The sequence below is a fragment of the Eurosta solidaginis genome, chromosome 5 (genome assembly GCF_040869045.1).
Source record: "Eurosta solidaginis isolate ZX-2024a chromosome 5, ASM4086904v1, whole genome shotgun sequence".
Taxonomy (NCBI): domain Eukaryota; kingdom Metazoa; phylum Arthropoda; class Insecta; order Diptera; family Tephritidae; genus Eurosta; species Eurosta solidaginis.
This window is the reverse complement of record NC_090323.1, coordinates 236,336,907-236,361,110: the sequence shown is the minus strand read 5'-3', so window position 1 is coordinate 236,361,110 and position 24,204 is coordinate 236,336,907. Positions and strand designations below refer to the sequence as shown.

The 24,204-nt window shown below is 34.9% G+C and overlaps 2 protein-coding genes across 12 annotated transcripts in view; one reads left to right on the top strand and one right to left on the bottom strand.

Moving 5' to 3' along the window:
• Positions 1-24,204, bottom strand: part of fry (Protein furry) — a 470,099-nt gene that overhangs the window by 61,203 nt on the left and 384,692 nt on the right. The gene's annotated exons all lie outside the window — the stretch shown is intronic.
• CNMaR (CNMamide Receptor) overlaps positions 7,679-24,204 on the top strand; it is a 239,781-nt gene continuing 223,255 nt past the window's right edge. The window contains exon 1 of one of the 2 annotated variants that reach the window (XM_067788955.1): positions 7,679-7,827. The gene's annotated coding sequence lies outside the window, so the exon portion shown is untranslated. Of the gene's footprint in view, positions 7,998-24,204 lie in introns of both variants that reach the window. The other variant, XM_067788954.1, reaches the window with a different exon arrangement.

Here is a 24,204-nt window from a genome sequence, read left to right as displayed (position 1 = left end):
AAATATGAGCGTGCTAGAAGTCATATAGCATTCGCTTCAGGCTCCTAAATGAGCTCATAACGAGTGCAAGCAATTCAAAGTTTGGACTCTTTCAGACTAATTGTTGACTCCGAGTGTTTGCTGAGTTGTTTGTTTAAAATCAAAACGAATTTTTTTTAATTTCAAATGACGTATAAATTTAATTGCTGAATTGTAATTCCAAGCAGCCTCAATTCAAATGATTTTTAAATACCCAAAAAAAGATAAAACGAAGGAATATTCCGGGTATTTTCCTGGTATTTACCAGAGCTGTAAAAAGATTGAATCAATTGAGTGTGCATTCTCTCAGCATTCTTTTCAAATTTGTGATTTTTTGGTTGTATATTATTAATCTCCATTCATGAATGGCTTAAAATACTTTCAACTCAAAGCCAAAGTGTGTGTTATTGAATGGTAAAATATAATTCAATATAGAGTGTGAATGTACGAACCATTCCCAATCTTTATTGAATGTAAACTTTAAATGAATGCACACTTTTTTCCATTCAGTACTAAATACTTTTTCGCCAAGGTTATTTTTTGGTATACTTTCATTGCCATCAGATATGTTAAATCAATTTAGGAGTTGGGTGCAAAAAAGGCGTAAAATTTATCAATAGAAATAATAGCCCCTTCTAATTATTCAAGTAGTTTAATATTTAAGAATTCATGAGCTTAATACCGGCTTATAATAATTGAATATTCAATCATTATTTTTGAAAAGAAAGAAACATTTACTGGCATACTGCGATTTTAACATTTCATTAACATAATCATAATCAGTCAATTTCCAATGTTATCAAAGGTTTCACCGAGATTCGAACCGCGAATCACACGGTGAAACTGCAGTTGCCTTAAATCATCGCAATATGCAAGTAAATGTTTTTTTTTCAGTTTTCTTAAACTTCGTAAAGACAATCTATTGATTTCTTGCTATATGTCAAAATGGTTCCATATGTCCCAATAGAGTAAATTGTGGATATTTTTTGTCGATAATATAACAAAAACAGATCTTTGAGTTTAAGTCATTTAAATTTAAATACATCATAGTACATAGGTCTATCGGCGATTTCGTTGGAGCTTCCTAATTCCGACAATTTCGATAAATATATGTCTAATTCCATGGCATCGTCCTACAGCGATTCAGGCTTCTTCTATTCATCTGAGTCACCTTCCCAGTTTTCCTTCATATGTGCCACAAAAAAAATGCTTCATTGGCAGAACTCTTCAGAGGTTATTAATTTCCCTCCCCACAAAGAGACAGACTGGCTCCATCGGACTACAGTTTTTTACAGCTGATGTTTTCACAGTGTTTGACGGAATATAAATATAGGACCCAAGTGATTGAGAAGGACCATTAGTCTCTCTGCCTATTTGCATGGCATTTGTAGGTTGAATTCTATCTTACTTGAGCAGATGTTTATTCAAAGTTAATTTTCTTTGCTATTAAAAAGCTACAACTACCTACCTACTATTTGACCATAAACCGCTAGGAAGAATATATGAAGGAATTTAAGAGCTTTTATAATATATAACTATCAATTATTTAATCAACAATTGAGGCCGTTCAAATGTAGATTAGTACTTTTTCATGCAAGCATTTTATATGGCACATTGGCAACACCTTTTTAGAACGATGACAATTTTCGGAACAGGGATGTTGAAATCTTTGTCATTTGCTTTTTTTTTTATTAAATTTTTAGGAAAATTTCAATAAGAATACTTTTCCAGTTAAATTCATTGTGCTTTATTACCATTTAAATATCGGTCATAATTGGTCATTACGGACAATAATTAAATTTTTGTGTAGATATTTTGAAGTGGCTTTAATTAAATGCAACCATGTGATATTTGAGCGGGTTTTGTGCATGTACGACATTTTTCATAATTGATTGGTACTGGAAAAGTGTGTGCAGACTCAGCAAAGGTTGCATTCATTTGAATGCTTATTCTGTGTTGAAAAATGTTTGTGTTTCATTCAATTACTTCATTCTTTCTTCGAATGAGTTCAGGAGTGCATTCTTTTTTTCCACTACTGAATGAAGAATGGGTTAACTTTTAAGGAATGAATGAATGAAGCGCAAACATTTTTAAATCAATGATTTAAAATTTCAAATGATTGCACAGTTTTACAGCTCTGGTATTTACCCATAAAAATGGTAAATATCCGGTAGAATCCCAACTCTAACTATATGAAACACAAAAGCATAATTTACACGCACTCTTTAAATGATTCTCAAAAATATTCTTACGACAAATAAAATTTTTTACACGTGTTGGCTAGATGTTAATTCCGCATTGTCATATCAATTTTTAAAAATAAATAAAATTAAGGCAGCAGAAAAAAACAGGAACAAAAATATATTCTTCGCTGAACATCTAAAAAAATTCTTCACTCTTACAATAACTCTGTTAACACAAATAAATATTGAATAGAGGTCAAAGTAAAAACAGATTACTGGAAATCAATTGTAGAAGACCGAATAGCAACATATTTGACATTTCAACTGAGCTAATGATGGCAACCGTACAAATATTTGAATTAATTATTCACGCATCAGCGCACCAAATAAAGAATCAAATTTTTCGTTATTATAATAGGCTTTGAGCTGCGTGGGAACCATGGCTGCTAAACATTAACATTATAGTAATAAATTGGCTTCAAATCTTATACATACATAGATCTAAAGATATTCGTAATATTCATAACTAGGTATTGGTAGTGAGCTCCCAGGTACTAGAAACCTGAACAGAAAACTTGACTTTGTAGTAAAGTCACAGTTGTCAAAAAATTCGCCAAGGTCATCAGAAGAGTTTTTTAAAAAATTTCTATATTGATAAAAATATTTTTTCTAGAATCTCGCAGGTCTCGCAAAAGCTTCCTTTATTAATGTTGAGCTTGTTATCCATAACTTAAGTTATGACCATGCAAATTTGACGTCAAAAGCTTTAGGCAAAAACATCACAAAAACCCTGGTATTTGAATTTGTAGATAAGAAAATGATTGAATGAATGTTGGCGAGAGCAAATAATGGAAATTTAAAAATCAAACTCACGCATACAATATATATATGTATATGTACGTACATATGTGCAATGTATGTGCATACATAGCAAAAATACATATTCCCGAAACCAATCCTTATTTGGAAACAAATGGTGATGATACCTGTTGATGCGTTCTTGTATTGACATAAAGGTCGGGTGATGCATGGATACATAACCACATTTGTACATTAGACCGGTTCAATCCACATATAAAATATATTGTAACGAATTTACTGCAAATCCTCTTATTTGCAATCTTCTGCTAAGTTCGAATCACTAAACTGTTGAATAAATAACTCCAATATTGAATAATGGAAAAATGGCCTTTATTAAAGTACTTCACAATAACACTTATACTTTGCAACTAGCTTGCTTAATAACCAAACTGACTGATAGCTTAAATGAAACTGATCTATTGCCCGACAGATAGCGTGCTTAACTGAAACTGCCCATAGCGCCTCTACCACTGATGCTTTTATACTCTGTGATTTCCTCGTGGCATCTTCTAGGCGCTTCCAGAATTTACTTGATTAGTTATAAATTTCTCAGCTACAACTACAGATGTATAATTTTTATAGCTTTCTCATACCCTATGCGCTTGTATGTATGAGCGAAACTTCCCAATCACAATTGCATACCTTTAGGATCATTTCAGATAATATATCTGCATGTAATTGTGCGTTGCTCTCAGCTGCGTGTACATACATATGTGTAGACATAATGATTGATTCGTTTATGTAGATACATAATGATTGATCTATGGATGTGCATGCAAGGCGCTGCTTAGCATCGGCTTAGAGATGGCAGCACCCCTTAGTTTTGCTAATATTCGTAACAATATTAAAATTAAATACTTGATGCGATTTACCTCCAGCGAAATTTAGGTCGAGCTTATCTTCCCATTCGCGTCGTGCTCCTTTTTAGTTTTTCCTACACATTTGCGTGTCCCATTTTGTATGCCTACTGCGAGTAGCAGCTGCAAGGCAGACGAGTTTTCACTTAGCTTTTCATGAGGGAATTACACTCGGAGTGTTTGCGAAACCAAGGTAAAAAAAAGCTCTTTTCTAAAGATTTTGATACTGCTTTCTAAGGCCTTGACCCCACCACATCACTGTGATCGCCATAATATATAAGAGTTTTAAAAAACAAAAAACAAAATATTTTAAACTCGTAGGTAAAGTTAGATTGAGGTGGCTGGTCAGTGGAGACCTCACAAACCCTAAACGAGTCCATGGTGTAACCAAAAGTGTGCTCAATGGCCAAACTGAAAAATGCTATCCCAAACCAGGACCTATGTTATAAAATAACATGCTGCTTCTAGGTATGTAGGCAGTGCCACCATTAATAGCTGGAGTCTTAGCCTTGCGAACGCAGGTCACGAGCACAAATTGTGCTCGATCCTCCTTCAACCCGCACTTCCTACGGATCCAAGCACTGACAAGGATAACCTTTAAAGTATGTGACAGCATGAGGCAGTGTCAAGTCAGAATACCTAACGCCTACGGTATAAACTTTGATGCACCCTTTTTAGTTAACTCATCCGTTTTTTAATTTCCATTCATTCCCATAAGCCCAGAGACTCAATATAGATGTATATTTTACCCTCCTCTTGATCCCTTTCAGGGATTTTTTACACGCTAACACACTTTTAGATGTTGTGCTATGAGAGATATATATAAAGATAGGTTTAATTGCTGCCTGGCTGTCAATGAATGAATTAACGCGGATGTAGTTTAAGCTATTTTCCTCCAGTGTTTATACTGCTTTATTCGCGGCTACAACTTCCACCTGAAAAACACTACAGTGGTCTTGCTTGTTTATTTACAGATCTGCGCAGTATACCGCAGACCCTACTCCTACCATTAGCAAGTTGAGAACTAAATAGTCTTTCAGGGCTCTCGTTATGCTAAGCTTTAACAGCCTACATACCCCTTCTAGTTGGTTTAAGGTACTTTTTTTTATGAGTGACCTCCAACCATACAGGAACTCCTTAGTATAGGATGGGCTTAACAAGCGCTGTAAATATTCAATGAGAGAGATAGAGTGCGACAGGCCTCACATGCACCTCAGCATTCTCTTATTTCGAAACACTCTCCACGTTGAGCATCCACGACGATTTGGTGTCTAGAATCATACCAAGACATTTGGTACAAGATTTCTTCTGCAGGGTCATACCTCCTAGCTTAGGCCTAGACCAATTCGGGATCTTATACCTCCTAGTATATAAGACCACATCCATTTTCTCCGCGTTGGCGCCTAATCCGGCATTTGATGCCCAGGTATGTATATCCCGAAGCGCCCTATCCATAAAATAGCTAATTGTTAATATGCACTTTCCACTTATGCTATGTTTGACGGGTCCCACATAAAACCGCCTGAGCAGTTGGTCGATGACCAACGTCGATAGCAAAGGTGACAATACTCCGCTCTGTGACGTGACCCTAACCACCAATTTTGTGGCCCCACACAGCCCCCATTGTAAAGTAACCTTCCTGCAATTAAGAATGCAGTCGATCCATCTGGGTGAGGCTGGACGTACTACAATGTACTTAAGACCCCCATGATCGCCTGTTTAGAGACATTGTTAAAAGCCCCGGCAATGTTTAAGCAGACTCCTAAAGAGTACTCTTTGTATTCCAAGGCTTTTGTTTATGTTTATAACCAGTGCAGTGACTATCGACTCGGTTTTGTTGTACTCATCTTTTGTTGGAGAACAGTTTTCCTTCCATAATGAACTTTATATATATGTACATCTATCAGCCTCCCAAAGGATTTAGCAAAAATAATGTTAAGGTAATGGGACTGTAGTTTTTGGGATACATACAAAGGACACGAGCAGTTCTCCAAGAGTTGGGTACATGATTCAGTCTCATACACCTGTCGAATATTGTTTTAAGCTATTCCATATTTTCAAGCCATGGCAGGTAAAATGCCATCTGGGCCAGCGTTTTTAACATAGAAATAATCTTCACTGCCAATTCGATCTTGACAACAGTCTGCTGGCTTTTTTATATCATCTCCCGATTGGAAATGAGCGTCGAAAAGCTCTTTAACGTACTCTTCGTTACTAAATGGTCATTCCCCACACAAACATTTTTCAATGAGGCTCTTCGCCTTGTGTATTTCGCGCTTCGACCCGTCCTTTTCCTAGGTTGTCAACCTGGAGCACGTCTTAATATGATATCATTCGTTAAATGTATTATACCAATGAACTCCATGGAGACGCTTGAAAGGGCGGACAGCTCAAGAACATTGCAAGTTTGTTAGCACAAAAGCTGATGTTCGCAATCAAAACAGACACCCGACGTTGGGCGCCAAATTGCATGTTGGTTTATTTGGAAGTGTTAGTGATATCTGAGCAACAGCTATGCAATCGGAGAGCGATTTGGGCTACCATATGGCATCTATTCAATTTACTAACTTATATAACGCCGGAATAGATAAATCTTAAATATTCATATTTTCAACTTAAAAACAAAAGTAGCACGGTGGCTGCAGTGGTGTGGTGGTAGCGTGCTCCGCCTACCACACTGAAGATCCTTGGTTCACGCCCCGGGGCAAAGCAACATCAACGTTATAGAAACAATTTTTTTTCAATAGAAAAAATTTTTCTAAGCGAGATCGCCCCTCGGCAGTGTTTGGCAAGCACTCCGAGTGTATTTGTGCCATGACAAGCTTCTCAGTGAAGCCTCATCTGCCTTTCAGATGTCGTGCGGAGGCGGCATAAAACAAGTAAGTCCCGTTCCGCCAATTTGTAGGAAAAATTAAAAGGAGCACGAAGCAAACTGGAATAGAAGCTCGGCCGAAAATCTTTTCGGAGGCTATCGCGCCTTACATTTATTTATTTATTTATTTACCGTTTGAAAGTTAGTGAGCCTAAATGCATGACTTTTTACGCAAAATTTGTTTAAGTTCAGTCCCTCTCTTTAATCAGAGCAGCTAACTCTGAGCTAATAAGATAACTTACTGTTTGCAACATTGATATATTATAAAATACAATGTTGCAGCTTAAGTCCATCACATCTTCGTTGGGTATATAGAGCATTTCCGAACACATTTTTAAAAAGTTCGCTTCTCAGGCATCGGCTGATAGATGACGTTTACGATATGGTAGGCGTAAACTGTAGACTCAGCCGTCGACCGTTGTTTGATGTACAAGGACTTTATGCCGGCTACTTTGATAAACACTTCAACAATAACAATAACAATGCCGGTAGGCAAATAAGTGAAATTCAAAATACTATAACACAGATATATGTATACATATATATGTATGCATGTGTGTAGTTACCTACTTATAGAAATAAACAAACTGTGCCATTATCCTTGTAGCAGAAATTACCAAATTATGAATGAATTACAATGAAGTGATTATGCGCAGGCGCAAAGAGAGCATAGAAATATTGCGATTTAGCGCGATGGTTATGGTAAGAAAATACGAAAATGCTTTTACGATATTCCCAATGAGCTCCACTATGCAATTCAATCATGCATAGCGGCGAGGATATATAAATTGACTACAAAATTCGTAGTATTTCGCAAAATTGCTTCAGTTCGATTTGATAAGGCGGTTGGCATGTATTAGAAGCCAAAAGCGGGTGAACGCGCGGACTTTTACTTAAATACGATATGCAAATTATTGTTACACTTGACCTGTGTGAAATTGTGATAAATAATAGAAGTTAAAAAAATAAACACATTTTTTTTTAAACTACCAACTACACACAAATATATCCGTACCATCTGTGAAGACGGGCACCGGTGCGTATACGTAACATTTTTTTATTATTTGGTACAAACATATAAGTGAAACGAGAAAATTGTACTGAAACGATCACAAATTTCTTTGATGCAATATAAAAATTAAAAAAAAAAAAAACAAAGTTCATTGCAAAACCAGCTGCTTCCCAAATTGTATGCATTTAGAAATGGTTTGTGTGATTTCATTTTAGTTTTTAAAAGCAAAATATTTTAAAGGACAAAAATCTAATAAAGTATACCTTAAATTTTTAATTGTAATATAATCAAGTGAAAAAAAATTAAAAAAAAAAAAAATCCACAATAAATTAAAAAAACAGTTCTTAAAAGTTGAAACCTTAGCGTAAAGTGCTTAAAATTTTAATGTTAGAAAATATTATTTAAAATATCTATCAAAAATCATTGCGAATTTTGCGACATTTCAAACTGCTTTGTCTGCCAAAAAGTAAATGGACTGCAAACTCAAAAAGTTACTTAAATTTCTAAATAGAGATTTTGAAATATTCGTAAATACATATTTAACCGGTTTAAATGTTTTTGATATTCAATCTGCTAATCAGTAATGTGACTTGCAAATAATATTTGCTGCTATTTTTTCAAAAACGTGCTATTTCAGCAAACTTTTAAAAAACGCACTGTCTCGGAGTTTTACTAAGGGCCGGTTTCTTAACTTAGTTAAGTCATATTTTAAAATTTTTCTGTTTCACCACCAATGCTTAGCTAAGTCACAAATTAGCCTACCTGTCAGCTGGCTCATTCTCGACTTTCAACAGTGTTGCTGTAGTACAAATTTTGAGTCGAATTAAATGGCAGTATTTATACTTATTTTATGATGCAAATATAGCAACCACGATATTATAAGCAACTGACAACCGTAACTGACAATATTTCAAATTCACTGGGTGGCGTGTAATAAAACCGTAGCCAAAAATACTACTATGTATAAAACAGCTGATATGGTTTTTGTATGTCAAATGAGTTTAGTAGCTAAGTTGGTGAAACCGAAAAAAACTTAGCCTCAAATCTGGGCTAACTTATGTTGCAACTAAGTTTTAGCCTAAGTCAAGTTGGTGAAATCGGCCGTAAATGGCGCCCTATTTCAGAATTCGGTACAAGACGTCCTATTTCATTATGAATTCAATACGGTTTAAGCTGAGATAGGATGTTTATGAAAAAAGGCTATCTTCAATCAAATTATGAGATAAGGCGTTTTTAAAACAAATTCTGTGATGTTTTCGAAGAAGCAGCCGAGGCTGCGTAATGTTTTATTCAGGTTTCGACAATTAAGACTAAGCTAGGGCGCTCGTTCGCAATTTCGAGAATAATCGTTTTGAAATACAAATTTTATTTATGTACATACTTTTCCTTAATAACACTGAAATCAAAGTGGAAAACTCAAACCTTTACAAAATTTAAATTTATCAGGCTTGCTTTGGAAATCCGCTTTAGTTAAATTTTCGTTTTCTGGAAAACGAACTTTAAGTTATAGTCTGATGTGTGCGATAAGCGATATCTATTCTCATCTGTTAATGGGATAACATGCTGATTGACAAGTTTCATATGAGCTTCCATGGGAGATCCTAAGCGGGTTGTGCGCTGAAATTGGGACCCGCCACGTAAAATCAAACTCCAATTAAAGACTCGTATAAAGAGAGAACCCTTTTTTGTTTTGCCATTTAAATCATAGACCTGCAATATCCGTTTCATTAATGGGATTGGCGACAATTCCCGGCTGGGCAATGTCAGTGAAAGCAAAATTTGACATTACCGCCATTCAATAAATGCGACGGACGAAGCAAGAAAAAATACATCTAAATGCCGTGACAACTACGGGAGTGGCTATGCAAATAAGATCAGTTTCAGTGTTGTATTTGTGGTGGGAAAGAGTAAAAGTAAATCTACCAACGACAAAGTGTTCACACTATACGCCGGAGAAAACCTGCGATAAAATAATTGACACACATCACTTCTTCGTCGATTATAAAGTCACCTTCGACAGCACGAAAATGAGCTGCCTCTATGCCGCTATGTCTGAATTTCGTGTCCCCGCAAAACCTTACCGGTTACGCATTATGATGGCACGTAATGGTTGGCATGTCGTGTTTGGGTTATGTGCCCATCTTTTTGCACGACGCACGGTGGGGAATTTGATCATTCTAGCTGGCCAAATTAAAGTAGCATTTATTTCTGTTAAAAAAGTGGTTACCTCACTTCAATGTTATGAAAGGAAATATTATACAGAAGATTAAAGGTGTGCCGCGCAGAATTACTATGGATCGAGCCCCGGTTTCGGAGGGACCAGGGGTAATTTTTTGGCATTACATGAGATATGTATGTCAGTATGGGTATCAAACGAAAGATATTTTACTCCCCATTTCTATTGACATTTTTAAGTAGGGTTCCCACTTAGGGTTGCCACCGCACCTTCTTTTTTATAATTCTTTGTATATCCACTATCATCTCGGAAACGGCTTAACCGATTTGAATCAAATTTGGTACATCGATATAGTTTAAAATTTGGAGGATGTTTCCACAAGGTTGCCACCATTTTTAAGTTAAAAAAATTGCATCAAATATGCCAATAATGGTATCAGTCTCTTACAAAATTGATTAGCACTCAAAAAATCGCGGGTATGCGCAGCCGTTCTTGTTATTAAACTTTGGAACAAACACAAGCTTATGTATCGCCAAAAAATTACTGACATGATATGCCATGGAAAAAATATACATATATATTTTTGTTTGCAAGGTTTTTAAAGAAAACAAGTAAGGAAGGCTAAGTTCGGGTATAACCGAACATTGCATACTCAGCTGAGAGCTTTGGAGACAAAATAAGGGAAAATCACCATTTAGCAAAATGAACCTAGGGCAACCCTGGAATGTATGTGTATGGCATGGGTATCAAATAGAAGGTATTAAAGAGTATTTTAGAAGGGAGTTGGCCATAGTTCTATAGGTGGACGCCTTTTCGAGATATCGCCGTAAAGGTGGACCAGGGGTGACCCTAGAATGTGTTTGCACGATATGGGTATAAAATTAAAGGTGCTAATGATGGTTTTAAAAGGGCCCTTAGTTGTATATGTGAAGGCGTTTTCAAGATATCGACTAAAATGTGGACAAGGGTGACCCAGAACATCATCTGTCGGGTGCCGCTAATTTATTTATATATGTAATACCACGAACAGTATTCCTGCCATGATTCCAAGGGCTTTTGATTTCGCCCTGCATAAATTTTTCACTTTCTTCTACGACGTGGTTTCAACCGATTTCGCCCATTTTAAATTTTTGTTCGACTTATGGCATTAAAAGTATTCTAGACAAATTAAATGAAAAAGAGCGGATCCACGTCCATTTTTTTTATTTATTTTTACATTTTGTTGCACCATATCATTACTGGAGTTGAATGTTGACATAATTTACTTATATACTGTAAAGATATTAAAATTGTTTGTTAAAATTTGACTTTTAAAATTTTTTTTTAAATGTTGGCGTGTTCGTCATTTTTTTTTATATAGCACACATATAGTAATAGAAGTAACATTCCTGCCAAATTTCGAATTGATATCTTCAACGACTGCCAAATTACAGCTTGCAAAACTTTTAAATTACCTTCTTTTAAAAGTGGGCGGTGCCACGCCCATTATCCAAAATTTTACTAATTTTCTATTCTGCGTCATAAGTTCAACCCACTTACCAAGTGTTATTGCTTTGGCCGTCCTAGAAATAAATTATCGCACTTCTTCGGTTTTTCGAAATTTTCGATATCGATTTCGTTCATTTTAAATAGCGATCTGAAATGCGTGCCCAGGTACTTACATACCAAATTTCATTAAGATACCTCAAAATTTACTGAAGTTATCGTGTTTACGGACGGACGGCTATGGCTAAATGAATTTATTTTTTATCTCGACTAGTTTATGCTGTTACGGATTACCGTTATGCGAACAAATTTAATATACTCTATGAGCTCTGCTCAGCTGAGTATAATAATATTGAGAAATGGTAGTATTACAAGTAGAATAACTCAGTTAAAACATGCGGTATAAAAAATCTAACAAATGAATTAAAAACATATTTACCTGTCCTAAAACAAAATGTAACTAGATTTGATTAAGTCTAAACAAGAGAACAAGTATTTAGGTTAGAAGTGTATATTGCTTTTTAATCCAAAAATACATCGAACTCCATACAATTTTTATACAACTTTAGACGTGCGCGGCCAGCTCCGTTAACGTTGCAGACGGCTTTTGGGTTATGTATACTATTCAGTGGACATCTAGAAACGCTAAGGAGTATATTTAAAAAAAAATTGGAATATTTTGAAAATCGAGTTTTGGCCAGCTAGATTGATCAAATACCCCACCGAGCGACGTCAAGCCTTGTGTACTAAAAGATGCATTACAAATTGCCGATAAAAAGCGCTCGCTTGACAATTTTGTTCTTTTTTTAGATTCCCTATGACAAGGGTAGCAAGTTTCCCGAGTTTTGTGATGTAAGTTATCATCCATTTTTGATTTTTAAGCAATAATATTGCAAAATTGATTTTTTGAATCTGCATTATTTGCTGTATAATCACGCTATTGGCGTCAAACGTGGGCCTAGTTATCGTTCCATTTCGCTCATTTTAATTAGCGATGGGAATTTACAAATAAATATTGAGATATCTCAAAATTTACTCAAGCTGTCGTCTTTGCAGTTGGATGAACGGATGTACGTGGCTTAGTGAATTTTTTTGCCATGGTCACTTACATCAAATTAACGTTAATTTGACGTTCTTAACGTTAATAAACGAAACGAAATGACTTCGTTTCGTTTATTAACGTTGATTATCGTAACGAAATGATATCGTTTCGTTCGTTAAGCATGCCTGACTTACATACATACATAACATGTATCTATCTCAAAAGTGAGCAAACCATTAAACGCGTGTGAGAGCTTTATTGAGCTTTATCACATACAGCCTCACACAGCCATTAAAAAAGCTCATTTACATGCAAATAAATTTCGCTTGCTCGAATAATAATTTGTTCGACGTTCAGCATCTAAGCAAACACGAAAAGCATTTTCAGTCCATGCTGGGCCAAAAAATTTCTAATATCATGTGCAAATCCTACGACGTTAGATTCACATAGGTGCTCATATCTCTAAGGAGACAAGACCTAAGGCTCAGGATTGGCATACTCAGCAAATAAGTTAGGCCTCGTCAGTAAAAGCAGATGTAAGAAGGATGCACTGCAGGAAGAAACAATTGAGCACGTTCTGTGTTCGGGTAATGCGCTCGAGAGATCAAGGTGCCAGCTACTAGAGGCGACAGAGTTGCCAGATCTTGAAGCAACAATTAAGCTGAGTCCTAGAAATTTTTAGTATTTTCCAAAGGGATGGAGTTATTCCTTAGAATAAGTCCTTTTGCCTAATTTTGGGTTTTCCGTTTGGTCGTCAAACAAATTCTGGTAACACTATAGACACTTTCAGTCTATGATGGGTTTTTATTGACCGGCCAGTTCACCCTAACCTAACCAGCGTTTAAGCCAGAAAGTAAGTTGTTAAATAAAAAGAAATAAATGTAAGGCGCGATAACCTCCGAAGAGAACTAAGGTCGAACTTCTCTTCCAATTTGCGTCGTGCTCCTCTTGATTTTTCCTACAAATTGGCCGGATGGGACCTACATGTTTTATGCCGACTCCGATCGCTTAGAAAAATGTTCTTCTAATTGAAAAACCTTTTCCCTAAAAGTTTGATGTTGCTTTGCCCAGGGTGTGAACCCAGGGCATACGGTGTGGTAGGCGGAGCACGCTACCATCACACCACGGTGGCCGTTGTTGCTGCTGGAGTAAGTTGTTGCCGCTGCTTTAATCGCTGGACAGTTGTTTATGTATCAGCCTGGCGGTGTTTTTGTTCTTCTTGTATCGAACTTACCTATTCAGTCTTAAATGGTAAAGTTAAAGTCGTTATTTCAAATCCCAAAACATTTCGGTATTAAGAATTCAAAGGTTTTCAGGTATGGCGAACGTTTTACCACATTCTCATTTTGTAAATGTATATGTGTGCTCATCACTGATCTACCTCGATAAGTTACTGCCATAAGAAGCTACCATTATGGAGACAAAATGTTTATACTCTGAAAGCTTTTCTCAACTGAGTATAAAAACAAGTAAGGAACTCTAAGTTCGGGTGAAGCCGAACATTACATACCCAGTTGTACACTTGAAATGCTGTTGTTGTTTGTTTTGTGTGCTTAATAGTGTTACAAGGCTGCGAAATAATATATATACATATGGTTCTATTTAAACTAATTTTTCCTCGAGTTATGGCTCCCGAAACATTGAAAATTACTTAGACAAAAAAGGGACGGTGTCACACCCATTTTAAAAATTTTAGTGTTTTCCAATTTAATGTTATAGCTCAATTTAGGAAGTAAAATTCTATTGATACAAAGCTCTTTTTCGCTAATATATAGCTTATGATTTTCATCCACGACCCTTTTAAAAATATTTTATATAAAAGTGGGCGTGGTCTTTAACCGATCTCATCCATTTTTTCTAGAAATATTTCCTGCTGTAGGGAAAATTAGTGTACCCAATTTTATTACGATCCGTTAATTTTTCCTCGAGTTATGGCTCCCGAAACAGAAAATTGCTTAGTCGTAAAAGTGGCGGTGCCACGCCCATTTTTTTAAATTTGAAGTTTTTCCTATTTATTGTTATAAATCCACTTGGGAAATGAAACACCATTGATATAAAGCTATTTTTTGCAAAGATATAGCTTCTTTTATACGACCCTTTTAAAAATCTTTTATATAAAAGTGGGCGTGGTCCTTAACCGATTTCGTAAATTTTTCTTCAAAGCATTCCTTACAGTAAAGGCAACCTCTCTGCCGAATTTTGTTACGATAGGTTTAACGATTTTTGATTTATGATTAATAATATTTGTAAAATTGATTTTATAAGTGGGCGGTGCCACGCCTATTTAAAAAAAATTTCCAAATTTTTATCAAGAGTCTCAATATCAGTCTAAACGTCAAATTTCAACATTCTAGGTGTATTATTTACTATATAATCAGGTTTTTTGTGTTTTCGAAAATGTTATATATGTATATAAAAAGTGGGCGTGGTTATCATCCGATTTCGCTCATTTTCAATACCAATCTATTCTGGGTCCAGGTAAGCTCGTGTACCAAATTTTTTTTTTCGTGTTAACGGACAGACAGACGGACGGACATAGCTCAATCAAAATTTTTTGCGACACTGATGATTTTGATATATGGAAGTTTATATCTATCTACATTCCTTTATACCTGTACAATCAACCGTTATCCAATCAAAGTTATAATACCCTGTGTACAGGTATAGCTGGGTATAATAATCAAAATAAGATATTCAGAACCCTGTAGCCCTGCAGGTCTGCGCTAGACATGAGAATTCTCATATCCGCTATTGCAGGGGCAGACCCCGTCAATACACATTATATGCCCTTTCTACACGTTATTTGAGGTGGCGTCCAGTATAAAACTAAAGACCTTGAGAAATATCACGGCCTTGCGCTTGCAATAAGGTCATCCAGCGGCACACTACGACTTGATAAGTGGCATGGTAAAAAGAACATGAGAAAATGCTTGTCTAACTGGGTGTCTTGTCAGTGTTCAAACGACTAGGAAATGTTTTTGGTATGTGAAACATGTGAAAATAAACGTGTTTCTTGTATGTCTAAAAATTTTATAAAAAGTTCAAACTAGTGACGTGGTCTTACTTAGTATTTCTTTCCGTATTAATAAATAAAATAATAAAAAAAAAATTGTTTAGTTAAACGGTTTTATTTAAAACAATACTTACATGAAGTAATAAAATACTAAAAGATAGAAACTAATTAGGTAGGTCCTAGGTATAGTCATCACACTCCTCATCAATCTAGGGCGTTACTCAGACAATTAAATAAACGCGTGAGGCGTAACATAACCTGATTAAGGTTCAGTTGGTATTTTATATATGACTATTAATAGAAATTTGACGCATCCAACGCTTTTATTCAATTGTCTGAGCAACGCCCTAGATTGATGAGGAGTATGATGAGTGGTACCTAGGACCTACTTAATTATTTTATAGCTTTTAGTATTATTATTACTTCATGTAAGTATTGTTTTCAATAAAACCGTTTAACTTAAAAATTTTGTTTTCAAATTATTTTCTTTAAAAGTTTTTAATTGCCTATTATTTTTCATTCTATTTATTTCATTTAGTGACTCATTATTACAAGGACTCTTTCCTGACAATTTGTTACAATCTAGGTCCTCAATACATAATCCTTGCAAAGACTTTACTCGACTCTGAGCTACGCATGCTTGTCCCTCCTCCAACTCCAAAATATTTTGATGTCACTTCTACCGGACTGTATGTAATATTTGTTCCAAATATGAGCCAAAGGACATCATGGGTCGCTTTCTATTCATGTATGTATTATGTGTTCCAAATATGGACCAAATCGGACCACAAACACGATTTTTGTGAATCCTTGCGCCACCTAGCGGCGATTCTTTTTCTTATTATGTATTGCATTGTCATCGGGTTCTGAACTACATTCCAAGTTTCAAGCTTGTAGCTTATCGGGAAGTTACTTAAATTTCAATTACAAAATTCGCGCCAGCCAGCTAACCAGCCAGTCAACTAACCAGCCTGTCAAGTCAAGCTAAATAAAACCGTTTAAAAAACAAGTACGGGCGGGACTGTATTCGGCTATGCCATAGCTAATGGAGCTGAACAATAATATGTTGAATTTTAAAAAATTCATAAAATCTATACAATCATTTGAATGGCATATACACTGTAACGAATTTAGGGACATTTCGCTTATTTGCAACCTTCTGCAAAAGTTCGCATCGCTAAATTGTTGAATAAATAACTCCAATATTCAATAATGCAAAATGATCTTTATTAGACTACTTTGAGGGTACTTCACAATAACACTTATACTTCACAACCAATAGCGTGCTTAAATCAAAACTGATTAGCGATGCCTCAGCTTGCGCTGCTTTTATACTCTCGGTTCCCTCGTTCACCCATTTCTCCTAAGGTCTATTAATTTCGTGAACTTCATGCTTGGTTACCAGCCATATACGTGTATATTTGTAGTTTGTAACTATATGCGTGTGTATATGTGAGTACTACTTCGGCTGATGATGGCATGCGTTTGTGAGTATCACTCCGCTGCCTTGTATGCATGTGTATAAATGATGATTGATTTATTTACGTACATACGAATGGCTGCTTAGTGTCGGCTTAGTGATGCAAGTATCGCTTAGTGATGCTAATATTCGTCACAATACTATATATATGACTGATCTCAACGATTTTTTCGGACCACAATGTATGCCTTATTGTAAACATCCTGAGAAATTTCAAGCTTCTAAGTCTTTAAAATGAGGAAGGAATTACATAAAACCTCCTATCTGAACAATCGGTTGTGTGAGATATATATTATATGTATGACCGATCTAACACATTTAAAAAAAAAATGTATGTGTTGCAAATTTATAGAAATACCTTATGAAACAAAGCAAGTTAATGTAAATTTTTAGAAACTTAGAGATCTATTGTAAAACATTCATTCAATAAAAAATATTAGATAAAGCAAGAGCAAACGATAAATTTACTACAATTTTCAGAAGTGGGATGGACACGCCTAATTGTGATATTTTAAATAATTTAAAATCTTATACAGTCGCGCAATTGAAGACAATGCTGCGCAAATTTGGAGAAGAGACTAGTGGAACAAAAAATGAATTGATGATTCGTTTGGCTAGTTTGCCAAATTTAGGTGAATTTCTGCCTGTAGAAAACATTGAAATCAGTAGAGCAAATAGTCACGCATACGATGTCGAAAGTATTAATACAGGCGATGCAAGTGCTAACAATCATACCGTAGTGTGTGAGGATGATGAGCGTTACGTGTGTGCTGATGCATGTGATGCGGGACGTGATCGTAATCAAGAAAGGGAAAATATGGAAGAAAATGGATTACGTAGTCAGAAAAATGAGTGGGAGTTATTTAAAAGAGAAATAGAACTGATGAAACGCGAAAATGAGTTACAGAAAAAGGAAAACGAGTTGCGAACGAAATATTGAGAAAGGCTAATTGCGAACAAAGTCAAAATGATTGTGGAATAAAAGCAAGTTTAGGAGCAGGTTTTGCCAGTACGAACAATTTTATGTTAGTAAAAGAAATAATCCCTGAATTTTCCGGAAACGGTGATTATTTCCAGCAATGGGAAGCTCAGTTAATGAGTGTTCAGAAGGCATACAATTTGAACGAAAATAATATGAAAGCACTCATTTCCATTAAGTTGAAGGGTCGAGCTTTAAAATGGTTTTATTCGCGATCTGATATAATGTCAATGAGTGTTGCAAACTTACTAATAGAAATGCAGTTATTATTTGAAGATCGCTCAAGCCGGTTAGTCTTAATGAAAGAGTTTGAAACAAGGAAATGGCAGAGTAATGAGTCATTTCAGGAATTTTTCAACGAAAAGTTGATTTTATCTAACAAATTTACAATTAATGATGCTGATTTAATAGAACACATTGTAGAGGGAATTCCTGATTATTTTTTGCGATCGCAAGCAAAAATGCAACGTTTTAAAAATAAGCAAAGTTTACTTCAAGCTTTTCAAGGACTTAAACTACCTAATAAAAACGAGTAGATGATAATTTAAATAACAATACTAATACAAGTCAACAATCAAAGCTGAGTAGATGTTTCAACTGTAATTCCCTGGGACATTTGGCAGCCGAATGCCGCAAGCCAAAACGCGAAAAAGGAGCATGTCATGTGTGTGCACAAATGGGCCATTATGCAGTTGAATGTCCTAAAAAGAAGATCCATCATGTTGACAATCAAGATAACAAAGATCCTGATGATTATGTAAGATATATAAATTATAGTTTTATTAGGGATGGATATAATTTTTGTTCAACATTAGGTACCTTAATTGACACTGGTAGTCCCATCAGCTTTATTCGACAACAGTTCGTGCCTTATGTTCTTCTTTTAAAAAATTTTAATTCTGAAGCGCAATTTTTCGGAGTAAATAAAAGTCAACTTCAAATAGTTGGCAAACTAAAATGTATCATTTCGTATAATGAAAAAGATGTAGATTTTTTTTTGTATGTCGTTCCGGATGACACAATGACATATCCGGTAATTTTAGGAAGAGATTACTTGAAAATTACTAAATGCGAATTAAAAATTTATCCAAATATATGTAAAAAAAAAAAGAATATAATTATGAAAATGAGTGTTATAATTTAATGAAAATAAGCATTGAGGAAAAGGATACATGTATTGATAATGATGAGATAAGTTATGATACGAAAAGGAAACTTGATAAAATATTTAAAGAATGCTATTTGTGCTGTGAACGCCCTGATGAACCGGAAACTACATGTGAAATGAAAATTTTTTTGAATAATGAGAAGCCTTTCCATATCCCTCCACGAATACTAGCTTATAATGAAAAGGAAAAACTTCAAGAAATATTAGATAACTTATTGCAGAAAAATGTGATTAGGCCTAGTAGATCGGAATACTGTTCACCAATTGTATTAGTGCGGAAAAAAACTGGTGAAATACGGCTCTGTGTAGATTACAGAACTTTAAACAAAAATACATTGAAAGATAACTATCCGATACCATTAATTGACGATCTTTTAGATAGATTAGTTAATAAAAAAGTATTTTCTCTATTAGATTTAAAGAGTGCATTTTACCATGTACGAATGAACGAAGATTCTATAAAATACACCTCGTTTGTATCTCCTTTGGGCCAATACGAATTTTGTAGGATGCCATTTGGGCTTAAGAATGCCCCTTCCACTTTTCAGCGTTTTGTAAATTATGTATTTGATGATCTCATACGCGCGGGAAAAGTTGACATTTATTTGGACGATATAATGGTTGCAACAAGTACTGAAAATGATCATTTAGAGATTATGAAGGAAGTATTCGATAGATTGGTGAGAAACAAATTGGAACTAAGAATTGATAAGTGTAAATTTATGAAATCGGAATTGAGATATTTAGGTTATTGGATTACAAAAGATGGTATTAGGGCCGATAAAAATAACGTAGATGCAGTTAAGAATTTCCCTATTCCAAGAAATAGTAAAGATGTGTATAGCTTTTTAGGACTCTGTTCATATTTTAGGAGGTTTATTAAAGGGTTTTCAATTGAAGCCATTGTGTAACTTAATACGAAAAGATGTTAGTTTTAAGTTTGGTGAAAAAGAATTGGAATGTTTCGAAAAATTAAAGATAAAATTGATGGAAGCACCTACATACATTATGTATATATGATCCAAAGGATGAGACTGAATTGCATTGCGATGCAAGCTCTCGAGGGTTTGGCGCTATTATTTTGCAAAAGAAAAGGGATGGGAAATTCCACCCAATTTTTTACTTTTCAAAACGTACTACTGATGCAGAAACCAAGTATCACAGTTTCGAATTAGAAACTTTGGCGATAATTTACGCATTAAGGAGGTTTATAATATATTTACAAGGGTTAAAATTTTGCATTGTTACTGATTGCAATTCATTAACGTTAACGTTAAACAAAAGGGAAGTGAATCCTAGGATTGCGCGATGGGCTCTGGAGCTTGAAAATTTTAACTACAAATTAGAGCACCGTAGTGGTACAAGGACGCGACATGTGGATGCGTTGAGTAGGATTTCTAATGTCTTAGTTTTAGAAGAAAATACTTTTGAGCAGAATTTATCAATTTGTCAGAATAGAGACAAGATAATTTTACAAATTATGAAAGAGTTCGAGAAGAAGGAAAGTAAGATATTTGAAATGAGAAATGGCCTTATTTATCGCAAAGTAGGTAAGGAAATTTTATTTTATGTACCACAAGAAATGGAAGGAAACATTCTACGACTTTATCATGATGAAATGGACATTTAGGATGTGATAAAGTTTTCCATGCAATATCTAAAACCTATTGGTTTCCTAAATTGAAAGAGAAAATTCAAACACATATGCGAAATTGTTTAAAGTGTATTACATTCTCTAACAAAAATGGTTCTCGCGAAGGACTCTTACACAATATCCCGAAAGGGAATGTACCTTTTGAAATGATACATATAGATCACTTTGGTCCAATATTGTTAAAGAATTGTAAAAAAAAAAAATGCATATTTCTAGTGGTCGATGGTTTCTCAAAATTTTCAAAGCTCTTTGGAGTACGAACTACAGGGGCTAGTGAAGTTAAAAGTTGTCTAATGTCATATTTCCATGCATATAGTAGACCGAAATCTTTAATATCGGATAGAGGAAGTGCCTTTACTTCAAAAGAATTTCAATTATTTATGGACACAAATAATATAAAACATATTAAAATAGCTACGGGATCTCCACAAGCTAATGGACAAGTAGAGCGAGTAAATCGTATTATAGCTCCAATGATTTCCAAAATTACTAATGCTGGAAATGCATATAGTTTGGATAAAGTCCTGCCGAACATTGAATTTGTTTTGAATAACACTTTTCATCGAAGCATAGGAACAACACCTAGTATTATATTATTTGGTATACCACAAAAAGGAGCAGTAATAGATTTTATAAAAGAAAAACTCGAAGAGTTTTATATAAACGAGGAAGAGAGAGATTTAGAAGAGATACGGTTTAGAGCAGCAAAAAAATATAGAAAAGTGTCAGAAGTATAATAAATCTCAAAAAGATCGGGGTAGGATTTTAAAAGCTTACCACGAAGGAGATTATGTCATGGTGAAGAATTACATAAATATTTCAGGGGCATGTAAAAAAATGGCTCCAAAATTTAAAGGACCTTATAGAGTAGCGAAAGTTCTGCCAAATGACCGATAGTTGTTAAAGGATGTTGAAGGATTTCAAGTTAGCCAGGTTCCATATGAAGGGATATGGGAAGTAGCAAATATGAAGTCTTGGTTATTAAATAAAAATCAGGAAAGAATCAGGGCGATTGCATGTCAGGATGGCCGAACTGTTGCAAATTTATAGAAATACCTTATGAAACAAAGCAAGTTAATGTAAATTTTTAGAAACTTAGAGATCTATTGTAAAACATTCATTCAATAAAAAATATTAGATAAAGCAAGAGCAAACGAAAAATTTACTACATATGCTTTATATGTAAACATTCTGTGAAGCTTTAGTCTTCTAGCAGTTAAAAAGAGAAATAAATGACAAAACCCTATTATTCACAAAACCGGTTGTATGGGGGATGATATATGCTATAGTGGTCCTATCTGGTCACACTTACTCCGCCAAATGATTAACTGGTCACCCAAATATACCAGCTCACCAAATTTCATCGAGATATCTCAAAAACTGAGGGACGAGTTTGTGTTCAAACAGACAAACAGACGGACAGACAACAGGGCTAAATGAACTCAGGTCGTCATCCTGATCATCTCGGTATACTTATGGATGGGTCTATCAAGTCTTTGTTATGGACTTACAATTTTGAGATTCGTTACAAACTAAATATACCAATTCATTTTCATAAAAGGTATAAAAACGTGAAAGAAAATGGAGACAGTGTAGATTCAAATATAAGGTTTATAAAATCTTTAACTCATGAAACTTGCAAATGTAGACATAATTTTAACAATTAATAACAGTCACTTGAACTCGGAAAAATATTTACTTAAGCACAGCTAAAACTTAGACAGTGGTATATTGTACAAATTTGCCTTAAACAAATAATAAATGATATGAAAGTGTTATTTTTGCAATTCTGCGTCAGATTGTTAAGATCTGATCACAAGCTTGAAATTTATCAAATAATTAGGTATATATCATATATAGTATAGATAAGTAGCTATGACCATGAAAGCTGTGGCATGCACACAACGAAAAACGTAGATTAGCATTTTTTCCTTGTTTTATATTTATCGAAAATGTCGCTTACGTAAATCTCTTCTCTATATATTACACATCTTATACAACTGAATATTCGTATATAACGAATGAGATAAGATCATTACTCTATTCATTACAGCTCCATTCATAAAAGGTATGAAGTCTTCGGGACAGCCGAAGACGGTCCCGTCCTTACTTGTTAGTATTTAGATCCAACTTATTGATTTGTCATATGTGAACAGCAAGTCGCTGTTGTGTGGTGATAGCATGATGAGCCTTTCACACCGAATGTTGAGGGTTTAGGACTCGGCAGACGTAACTTTGGTCTATCTGCATGACTTTTAAGAAGTTTTTACCTCTTACTCTCCTTCTCAATCTCTCCCCTTCTTATTATCCTTTTATTCAATCCCCTCCCTGCGTCTCTTTCTCCGTCTCAGTCTTTTCCATCCCTTCTCCCGCTCTATCTATACCTATATCTCTATCTTCGTCTGATTCTATTACTTTCTCAGCTATTTCTACTTCCTTCGTTTTTCTTCTCTTAGTTCTTTTAATTCTTCTATTTCTCAAAAAAAAAAAAATAAACAAAGTTGTGTATAGAAAAAAACTTAAGTGTTGGACCACCCTTACCCTTTTGGGGTAAGAAAAATAGGTAAGATACAATTCTAAAACTCACTCAATATGGTCACAAAATTTCATTAGAATCGGCCGTTTCGAAGGAGTTCAACAACAAAATAGCTTTTCAGCAGTTCTTGCGGATAAAATTCACACTGTTTTGTTTTTACGAGTAATGTAGAACAACACCACAAAGTGCTGTTTTCAAACCAAAACTTTTTTGAGTATATCCCTTTCAGACCCATGAGCAAACTACTTCCGCGATTTTTAAAATTGTTGGTTATATTCCTGTTTCTGTACTCCAGAAATGGAAATAACTAATTTCAGAAGTTAGTCCTATGTCCTTCCTTTACCCTAAGGACTCGCATGATGCATGTGGGCCCATCTTGCATTAAAAAAACGTGATTATTCAACATTGCTGATTTCGGAAAAATATTTATTTGTCAAAGTAATATTCTTTGAAACAATTTTTAGGCTTGGAGAAGCATAAAAAAATATTACATTTTTCACATCTAGTGCGTGTACACTTTAAGACTACACATTTTTGCGGAATTTGAGTCCTCCTCGGGTGCCCAATGATGAAATCCATCTGGACGTTTTTCGTTATATCGATGCTCTACAGGAGGCAAAACTTCTTCTTCATTTTCGTTATCTGATTCAGAAAACCATTCCATGTTCTTGTTTTTTTCGATGCAAACGGGTGCTTCGGCTACAGAAAGCCGAAAAGCTAAGAGGTCTAATGTATCTTTCGAAAGAGTTTGAATTTTAGGACAGTCTTGGCAATACTCCATCCATGCGTTACAACTAGCCAAATCAATAAAATGAATTATGACTTTTAGTGGCCACTTCCTCGTTTTAAAAAAGGTACGATATTCCAT